The sequence below is a fragment of the Lissotriton helveticus genome, chromosome 6 (assembly GCF_964261635.1).
Source record: "Lissotriton helveticus chromosome 6, aLisHel1.1, whole genome shotgun sequence".
Classification (NCBI taxonomy): Eukaryota; Metazoa; Chordata; class Amphibia; order Caudata; family Salamandridae; genus Lissotriton; species Lissotriton helveticus.
Window position 1 is genome coordinate 1,336,702,555 of NC_136067.1, and position 9,738 is coordinate 1,336,712,292.

Consider the following 9,738-nt stretch of genomic DNA (forward strand, 5'->3'; position numbering starts at 1 on the left):
AATACATTGGCCTGACCACAAGAAAAATAAAACTGCAAATACAGGAGCATCTGAGCACAATCAGAACGGGCAGATTAACGACAAAACTTGTCCAACACTGCCACAGAAACAAACACACTTTTACATGGGTGGTATTGGAGAAAGTGAAAGGAGATCCACAAACAATTGAAAGATTACTTACAACAAAAGAAGCAAGATGGATTTACAAGGAGAAAAGTGAAGAAAGAGGGCTGAATGAACTGCTCGAATGGAATAAACTACGTTAATCTCCTCTGTGGTGCTCTGCGTCCTGTGAGGGTGTTGCACGCACAATATATCAAGCAGCATGCTCTTATGCACATGTCCATCCGTCAGTACTGTATATGATTATAATGGTAAAAGAATGTTGCCCCAAGTGTATGATGCACATTTGGACATACTAGATACAACTATATGGATAAGACTACACGACTCTTTACATTTTTATAAAAAATGTATTAAAAAAACAGCAAACACGTGAGGGATACATAAAATCCAACATACGAAAATCATTATCGCCTATATATGGTAGAACTCTGGGTGACTAGGATTAGACGAGGTAAACCAAATTTGGATTTTTAAAACAATTGTAAAAATAAGGAGCAAGGGCTGTGCGCGCCAGTATCAACAGACACTTGGCAGCATAAATTTCAGTCAAACATTTAGTGGTGAGCAATCGGGGCTCCGATTGCAGTGGTGCATTTGTGATATGCATGTCGACTTGCTCGAATTGTAAACAGGGCGATAGCATTCCGAAGTAGTATCCACGTAACCAAGGTAACGGACTCCGTCATCTCGCGGGAGGAGACGGGAGTCAGATCCTCTGGTATAACAAACAATGTGAACTGTCCCAATCCAATATGGCCGCGTGTTACTGCGAGACCATGGGAACCAATCAGAGAGCGTAATATGTAAACAGGGAAGGAACAACCAGAAAGTTGCTCGAGGGATGAGGGAAAACCGGCGACTCTCCGTATAGCGGTAATTTTTCCTTGAAATAAACGTAGGGAAGAGCTGGAGAAATACAGGTCTGTAACAATGAATTGTTTAAGGTATATTTGAACATGACTGCGATGTTTTCACAGTGATTCATCGCGTAAGGAGAAACCTCGTGAACTCACGATTGGAGTTCCTTGGAAGTTATTTTTAAAGACCTCTCGGCTGGTAGGAGACACATTGGCTGATCGAGGGTAAATATGATAGATGATTGTGTGTGTGGTGCGGTTTTGTCAATAGAATTGCACACGTAAAGGACATATGAGTGATACACCTTTTGTGGTTTGTCTTTACAACAGTATCTACAACCCTGGTGTCCTAAGCAGTGGCGACTAAAGATATGCCCTGAAGAAATTGCCTAAAAATCATTAAGGCAATGAAACATGTCGGCAAGTTGATAGTGTCTCTATAGGGAGTAGCCATTTTCACCTTTTTAACTTGAGAGCATCAAGCATATTAGAACAAGAATAAAGTTGTCTGTTCATGCTTGTTGCGGGTTTTATATATGTGGTATTGTTTCACTATATGTATGTGTTGTCTGTTTGTTCCACTGCACTCATCACTATTAACACTTGTTTGGTTGGACACGTTTCCGTTCAGCGTGATAACACCGATGATGATAACAGGGCCATCCTGGTGAGTACCAGCCAGGGGTCCCATTGGTGGTGCGCCCGTGAGGTGTTCTCACGTTTCTCACACATTTTTTCTACACATTATGGTGTGGGTGGTAGGACTGTTGTATAGAAGGAGACAGGCTTTTTTTTAAAATGGGCTATTGACTGGTGTACCCCCAACCCTACACAGCTTGAGATGGGTGGTTATTGTTAAAAGAATATGACATGAGGTACCCAAGTCGTACGAAATAAATTGAATGCCCTTGGTCTGGGTCATTGTTGTATTGATAGCGCCTGTCAGTCTGCCTGAGCCCGAAGATGAAGGGCAGAGGAGGTCAAGGGCGGGGCCACCAAGCATCCTGATGTGACCATTGAAATGGCCACAGTGGGGGCAGGCAGGCAGCGTTCTCACTAAATTAAATGTGAATCACGGCAGCAGCAGGGCCCTCAGAGGTAGCAGTTTTCGTGCTAACCTAAGACTGATGCCCTTTCAGTGTTGCTTTGCAGGCCCCTAGATAGAATAGAAGGGGGAGGAGGTCGTGGGCACTGCAGAGTAGGGTGGCCCACCGGCATGGGCACAAATTCAGGATGGTGAGTGTCAAAATTCAGGACAAGGGGTCAAAATTCAGGACAAAAATTCGGGGCAAAAGGTATGCTTTGCAGGCACATCACTGGATGTCATGCAGTAGTATATAAATAAATAGGCAAGGAACATAAGTAAAAGTCACTTCTCCGGCCCTGCCACTTTATCCTGCCTGGTCACTTCTCCTACCCCGTCCCTACTCCTTCCCTGTCATTTTACCTGCCCCGTCACTGCTCCTGCCCATTCACTGCTCCTGCCCCATCACTGCTCCTGCCTGTTCACTGCTCCTGCCCACTCACTGCTCCTGTCCATTATCTGCTTCTGCCTGTTCATTGCTCCTTCCCATTCACCACTCCTGCGCATGCCTAATCACTTCTCTTGCCCGTCACTTCTCCTGCCTCATCACTTCTCCTGCCCCATCACTTATCTTGTCCCGTCACTTCTCCTGCCCCATCACTTCTCCTGCCCTGTCACCGCTCCTGCCCGTTCACTGCCCCTGCCCTTTCACTGCTCCTGTCCAGTCAGTACTCCTCCTTATGCTCGACCACCACTCCTGGATCATCCATTCCCCTGCCCCCTCCCTTCTCCTGCTCCGTGACTTCTCCTGGCCCGTCACTTCTCCTGCCCCATCACCTCTCCTGCCCTGTTCACCACTCCTGTCTGTACACCGCTCCTGTCCGTTCACCGCTCCTGTCGGTTCACTGCTCCTGTGCATTCATGCTCCTGCCCTGTCACTGCTCCTGCTCATGCCTAATCACTGCTTTTGCCCTGTCTACTCTCCTGCCCTATCACCTCTCCTGCCCCATCACCACTCCTGCCCCATCACCACTCCTGACTGTCACTTCTCCTGCCCCTCATTTCTCCTGACCATCACTTCTCCTGCCCGGTCACCACTCCTGCCCCATCACCACTCCTGACTGTCACTTCTCCTGCCCCTCATTTCTCCTGACCGTCACTTCTCCTTCCCTGTCGCCTCTCCTGCCCTGTCCCTTTTCCTGTCCCATTACTTCTCCTGTCCCGTCACTTCTCCTGTCCTGTCACTTCTACTGCCCCATCACTTCTGCCCCGTTCACTGCTCCTGCCCTGTTCACTGCTACTGACCCGTTCACTGCTCCTGCCTCATCACTTCTGCCCGTTCACTGCTCCTGCCTCCTTCACTGCTCCTGCCCCATTCACTGCTCCTGCCCCGTTCACTGGTCCTGTCCATTCACCGCTCCTGCCCGGTTACCACTCCTGATCATGCCCAATCATTGCTCCTGCCCCATCACTGCTTCTGCTTCATCACTTCTCCTGCCCGTCACCTCTCCTGCCCCATCACCTCTCCTGCCCATCACGTCACCTGCCTGTCACGTCACCTGCCCGTCACTTCTCCTGCCCTGTCACTTCTCCTGCCTGGTCACCTCTTCTGCCCTGTCGCCTCTCCTTCCACGTCATTTCTCCTGCCCTGTCACTTCTGCTGCCACGTCAATGCTCCTGCCCCGTTTACTGCTCCTGCCCTGTTCACTGCTCCTGCCCCATTCACCGCTCCTGTCCTTTCACTGCTCCCGCCCGGTTACCACTCCTGCTCATGCCTCATCACCACACCTGCCCCATCACTTCTCCTGCTTCGTCACTTCTCCTGCCCCATCACCTCTCCAGCCTGTCACCTCTCCTGCCCCATCACTTCTCCTGCCCCATCACTTCTCCTGCTCCATCACTTCTCCTGCCCGTCACTTCTCCTGCCCAGTCACCTCTCCTGCCCAGACACCTCTGCTTTCCTGTTGCCTCTCCTGCCCTGTCACTGCTTCTGCCACATCACCTTTCCTGCCCTGTCACTTTTCCTGCCCCTCATCGCTCCTGCCCGTTCACTGCTCCTGCCCGTTCACTGCTCATGCCCGATCACCACTCCTGCCCCATCACTTCCCCTGTCCCATCACTTCTCCTGCCCCATTCACTGCTCCTATCCATTCACTGCCCCTATCCGTTTTACTGCTCCTGCCTGGTAACCGCTCCTGCTCATGCCTAATCACCGCTTCTGCCCCGTCACTTCTCCTGCCCAGTCACTACTCCTGCCCAGACACCTCTCCTTTCCTGTTGCTTCTCCTGCCCCGTCACTGCTCCTGCCCGTCACTTTTCCTGCCCCGTCACTTTTCCTGCCCCTCGCCGCTCCTGCCCGATCACTGCTCCTGCCCGTTCACTGCTCCTGTCCGGTCAGCACTCCTGCTCATGCCCGATCACCGCTCCTGCCCCATCACTACCCCTGTCCCATCACTTCTCCTGCACCGTTCACTGCTTCTTTTCATTCACTGCCCCTATCCGTTCACTGCTCCTGCCCGGTTACCTCTCCTGCTCATGCCTAATCACCGCTCCTGCCCCGTCACTTCTCCTGCCCAATTACTTTTCCTGCCCTGTCACCTCTCCTTTCCTGTTGCCTCTCCTGTCCCATCAGTGCTCCTGACCTGTCACCTCTCCTGCCCTGTCACTTATCCTACCCCGTCACTTCTCCTGCCCTGTCACTTCTCCTGCCCGTTACTTCTCCTGCCTGGTCACCTCTCCTGCCTCATCACCTCTCCTTTCCTGTTGCCTCTTCTGTCCCGTCACTGCTCCTGCCCAGTTCACTCTGTGTACAACATTGACAAATTACACAAGGTGGCAAGTTCCCCACAGTACTCTGTTTGGAGAAAGCTCCTCTGTGATCACATTGTATGTCTCACCGGTAGGCAGACAGGTGCATTGTCATTCAAAAGGGCATAATCAGCCTCAATCGGAATGACAATGGGCCTGCCCGCAGTCTGTGAGAGCTCAGGGAGGGGCGGCAACAGCCTCTGGAGTTCAACAAAGAAGTGCGAGCCGCCCCTGGACCACACAAGCTGAATAGAAAAATTATCATTTTCAAATAGGACTATTCTTGCCGTCCCGGGATTCTTTTTTGAAAAAAAGTAGGGGAACCAACTGAAATCATTTTTAAAAGTAGGGGCACGCCGTGCCCTTCAGATCCCGCCCACTTCTACCACTGCTTGAATTTGACAAATAGGACTGTGCTGTTCGTGTGTGGAGGTGGCAGTGGGTTATTCATTGCCTCGTTAGTTGGCTGAATATGTTTTTCCCACTTGCGTGCTTTCTTGAGACCTCGAAGGCGAAAAACGCTAGTCAAGTACTTAATTTGACCTCAATCAGAATGTCATTAAAACACAGATCCTACACTGAATGCAGATTTGTCTGTAAATATGAATGGCATTAATGTCAGCTTGTATTGAGAGAAAAAAACTATGGCTCTTTTGCTAAACTATCTGTTTCAGCCTTGAGTTTTAGGAATAGGTGGAATTTTCCAGCAATTTTTGGAGTTTTCAAATTTCCTTTTCACTACTATATTTAGTGCTCAGGGAGAAAGACACCATACACGTGCAACATAATACTCCTGTAGTGCTACTTCACATACTTATAAAATGCAATTCTTAAAGGTAAGGGCATAGATCTATGCCGAAGCTAGTCCTGGGTCGTGTGTAAGGAGTTCTCTTCCAGTAGTGTGCAGAACTATGCATACATTTCCAATTCCCAAAGGTATTCACGAGTGTATGTTGTAGGACTCCTGTAATACTGCTGCATGTGCTCATAACACAATCAATCAAGTAGTAGGTGTATAGCGGAGCTAATCAGCCCAGAGGGTATCCAAGTGCTGTGCTGCAGGTATTAGTAGAAGAGCCAGGTCTTCAGTCTCTTCCTGAAGTGGGCCAGCAAGGGTGCGGTACGAAGGTGAAGCAGGAGGGCGTTCCAGACTTTTGTGATGAGGTGGGAGAAGCAGCGTCCTCTGGAGTGGCAGCGGTGGGTGCATGGTGTCTGTGCAAGGGCAAGGTGTGTGGAGCGAAGATTCCTGGTTGGTCGATGGAAGTAAAATCCGTTCATGTAGGCTGGCCCTTGGTGGTGGAGAGCTTTGTTTGCGTAACTTAGAAGCTTGAGTGGCATCTCTTCTGGATGGTGAGCCAGTGGAGGTCTTTCAGGAGCTGGGTGATGTGAAGGACCTCCTCTTGGGCAGGTTGAGGATCAGTCTGGCTGCTGCGTTAAATGATTGTCTGGATTCTTTGCATGAGTTTGGTAGTTGTGCATGTATATAATGTATTGCCATAGTCTAGTTGGCTAGTAATGAGGGCCTGTGTCACAGTTTTCCTGGTGCTGATTGGGAGCCATGTGAAGACTTTGCGGAGCTGAAGACTTTGCAGAGCAAATCACAAAGGAGCAAGGCATAGACTTAAATTAGCTGTAGTCCTATCTTGTAAATGTGAAATTGACAGCCATAAGTGCACAGAACTACACAAACATAATTCTGTATTTTAGTTGCAAAGTTTGGAGTGCCAAGGTGGACTGAATGGGTAATGTGGTAAAAATAAAGTGAAAGTTAAAAGGGAAAATGGGGGTGGGGCACACCATGGAATTTACAAACACAAAAACACACCTGTAAAAGGGTACTGCAGTGGTAATACACTACATTACACTGACAGCTACTAAAGCAATACTAACAGCCCAAACAAGCTACAATATGCTTCAGTGAAACCTTGTAGCCAACTACACACATCAGCCAGCCATTAACAGGTACCAGAAGTGAATCATACTTCCACCAGAGGAGGCAGTTAATGAAACCTCCACCACAAAGCTCTGCAAGTAAAAGGTAAATAAATACATGAAAAAATGGCCAATATATTTACACATTGCAGACACTCATCAAAGCAGATTGTAAAGAGAAATGAAGAGAAGGGGGTGTGGTTTGACAAGATGGCGGACTAGACCCTTTTCTTGGGGGTCCTCTGTGGTTGGAGCTGTTGAGGTTACATTGTTGAGATATAATAATCTCATCCATGGATCAACCCTTAATAGCATATGTATTGTGTTGACAATGTGACACAAAAATGGTTTTGTTTATTTCATCTGTTTGAATCTTCTGCCAGGTACTGGGAACATTGAGCTGGATGGTGATGCTGAATCTTCTACAAGCAATCATCAGTCAACATGTTTCTTGCCTCATTGTCTATTGGATGGCAAATCATCAGGACCAATGATGATTAATTCTACACTATTCACCGGTTCCAGCAGTGTGAGGGGTAGGTCTTCCACCAATGCACGCAGAGGATGCAGCACTAGTCTTTACAGTGTCAACACCTGCTGGAATACGTAGATGAGTAGGAATGATCATAAAGGAGTAATTAGTTTAAAGTGATAGGTACCAGTCTGTTTAGGGTACTGGTTAGGTCTCGCACTTTGATATCGACAACCACTGATAGTGTAGAATTAGTCAACATTGGTCCTGACGAATTGCCGTCCACTAGACAATGAGGCAAGAAACATGTTGACCTACATACGCGGTAAACTGTGACATCATTTCAGGGGCGTACCACAATTATTTTTAATTAGGAGAGGAACCACACTCATTAGAATTGTTCTGACTGGACTCCTATCTCCTATTTTAACCTCACTTTTTGCATACATCTACACTTACTAGGCCCCTCACACTCACTGCACCTTATGGCAAGGGACAAAAGATCTCCGCCAAAGAGCCCCTTCATGGGTGCCTGTTGGGTATTGCAGCGCCGACCCGACGAGGAGCAGACCCAAGGATGAAGCATGACACCTAGCGGGCTAGGTTTGTGAGGGTCCTACTACCAACAAGAGGAATCCATTCCTCTTACTGGATTTCACTTGTTTCACAACCTGTTTTTGACTATCAGGAACTGCATACCTCTTCTTGTATCTATGCATTGCCGGGCATGTATGATGGACCTATTGTAAAAGCCCACAGTCCCCCCATTTTTGTAGACACACATAAGGAGTCCCAGAAAGGATCAGTTTTTCCAGCAACAGAGTAGTATGCAGCAAAATATTTGTGCAGGGCTACACTGCATGAGATCTCTGACTCGATTAAAGAACTTTATTTGATAAAATGGCAGGCAGACCTGTGGCTTCAATAATGAATAAGTGAAGTGTTACCAAGACATAGAAAAGATGCACCAAGAACATATAAGAACTTTTATAGAAGAGAGTGCAAGACACCATGCCTTGACCATTAATACATTGTCAATGTCAATCTTCACGGCAAATGCGGACAGGAAAATATGCAGAGACATCTGCAGAACCAGCATCATCTCCACCACCTGAACCACCTCCACCACGTGCATCACCTGCACAGCCACAAGGAACATGGGCACAATCTCAAATATTCTCCCCACCATGTGAGATATCTGGACCTGTTTGCAGAACCCACCCACAGTTTGCCCTCATTTTTAATATTGGGTGCTGGTTTTCTGACTCTGATTGTTCCCTGGGCTCTGCTAGCCAGACCCAGGGCTGGTGCTCTGATTAAAAGAACATGGTTAGGAATAATTATAACTGGCAATGACAGACCCCTGAAAATCTTTAGCATAAAATAGGGCGAGGGAATCAAACTACCTAACAGTCTCTAGTATATAATAGGGCATAAAGGTGTAGAGGCACAATAGATTTCCTCTTATGCTAGACTGTGCACTGCTGAGTTACCTGCTGTCATTTTAGAAGCCTGCCCAGCCTAGCAAGCTGCTTTTAAATTGTATGTATATGTAATTCAACTTTGGAATTAAAATGTACTTCCAAAGAAGTAATCTACCTTAGTTTTACATATAAGCCACCACTATGGGCTCCCCTAGGTTCTCCAGGGGTTGGGTGCCATGTAACTATAAGCAGGGATATTATGAAGTATGTTTTATAAACCCTCGCGAGGGAAAACCTGACACATTCCCTTTTCCCCATTGCAGATAACTTGTTCCATAGGCTGACATTGGAATATCTTATTTAAGTATAAATATTGACATAAGCAAGCTAAAAATATAATTCAAGGACTTAAAATGATAGTTTTGATAAATCCAACAACTTGCCACTGTTAGATTCATAATAACTATCACAGAAAGTAAGTTATTACATTTTATTTTCTGTAAGCCAAAATCTATCCCTCTACTGATTGTCCAGCCTTTGCCAAGCTGAGCCAAGCTGTCTTAATGAGGCGTGAAGCAGGCTGCTAGAGAGACAATGGATTTCGTGTGGGAGGAGAACTGAAACTGAAGAAGCAGCAGACAGGATGTGGGTGGAGTGACTAAACTGGTCTTCAAAGAGAAAATGACACTTTAGTACAGCACAGGCTCGCCCCCACATCCTGCAACCCCCAGCCACAGAAGAAGCCCTGCATTTAGATTAGGGAGAGGGCTGGAAAGAGTGTTAGGGAATCTTAGCCACATTAGTGGCCAGGCTTATCCTGATCTAACCTCCATGGAGAGCATTTTTCCATGTAGCATTTTGGAAGAATGGTGCTTTCTTGGGCACACTTTGGAGGAAGTAGTCATGCAACTGTGTGGCATCCTGCATCCCTTTGGTCAGGGATGCCCTCCTGCTTGACACTACGGAACACTGCATAAATATGAAAGAGCTGCATGGCAACTCAGATCTGCTGCCTGAAAATATAAGGAGAAGAAGGACTGCCCTCCTGGAGAGCTGATCAGCACTCCAAAGATCTGCACTCTGAAGGGCTGACCC